At 63.7% G+C, this 1,011-nt stretch overlaps 1 protein-coding gene across 1 annotated transcript in view; it reads right to left on the bottom strand.

Annotated features, from left to right (window-relative positions):
• TOLLIP (toll interacting protein) overlaps positions 1 to 1,011 on the bottom strand; it is a 19,010-nt gene that overhangs the window by 4,056 nt on the left and 13,943 nt on the right. The window lies entirely within an intron of this gene.

Raw genomic sequence — 1,011 nt, 5'->3', positions numbered from 1 at the left:
TGCCCCCCCCCCCACCCCAAGCACTGAGACTCCCCCGCCGCCCTCTCTGCCAGCGCTCCAGGACAGGCCTTCCCAGTTGGGCACCCAGTCCCAGTCAGACCCTGACAAGGAAGGAGACCCCACCAGGGCCAGCGTCCTGGGGACAGCAGACCCCCCACTCCACATGGGCAACACGTGGGGCTCCGGTGTCAGCTCGCCACGCCAGCCTCACCCCTTCACTCCCTTGTGGACACTGAGAACCTCAAGGCATCTCAGCTGCTGAAGATTCAGACCTGGAGCCACCAGACCCCAAGTCAAAGCTCCGACCATCTCGTGAGGAAAACAGACCAGCACAAGGAAAGACGGTGCTACTGAGACCCTACGGCTAACAGAGACAGAACCTGGTCAAACACCACTCTGAAGAGCAGAAAAGGATTTAAAATCATTTGTCTTTAGAAACTCAAAAGCACAGTCACCCAACCAGGCCCGACAGCTCACATGGTTTCCTTTCCTGTCTGAGCTCAGCTTAAAGGCAGCTCAAAACCACCCAAACCAAAACCAGCAGAAGAGCCGACAAGCGCTGAGGCGAAGGGGTGCCGGCCGCAGGGGTGGGACCGAGCATGTGATGGACACAGCCGCCTGCGGGGCCGGACATGCACCCGAGGCAGGAGTGGGGCCGGCCCCTTCCTCCCACTGCCCCCCAGCCCCCAGCCCCCAGCCTCCTCCTGGCCCGGCCCCGCTGAGCACCCAGCTGCCTGCGCCCGCCGCCCCTTAGTCCTGACCATCCTGAGAGGCGAGAGGTTGCCGGGTCTCACATGGGCCCTTGAGCCTCATGAGGCCAAGGGCCCAGGCGTTCCGGAACTGGGCAGGCGCCCGCTCGCCACCCTGAACCTGCGGGGAGCAGGAAGGGGACCTGAGACAGGGGTGTTGACGGCTTCACCCGCCAGCTCCCGCCGTCTGCAGCCCCCACCCTGCTACGGCCTGCATTTCCGGCTCTGGGACACTCACCCTTTAGCAGACACCCCGCCTCTC

The sequence above is a fragment of the Bison bison genome, unplaced genomic scaffold, assembly GCF_000754665.1.
Source record: "Bison bison bison isolate TAMUID 2011002044 unplaced genomic scaffold, Bison_UMD1.0 scf7180017864080, whole genome shotgun sequence".
Classification (NCBI taxonomy): Eukaryota; Metazoa; Chordata; class Mammalia; order Artiodactyla; family Bovidae; genus Bison; species Bison bison.
The sequence above is the reverse complement of the archived record's forward strand: the minus strand, read 5'-3'. Positions and strand labels throughout refer to the sequence as shown.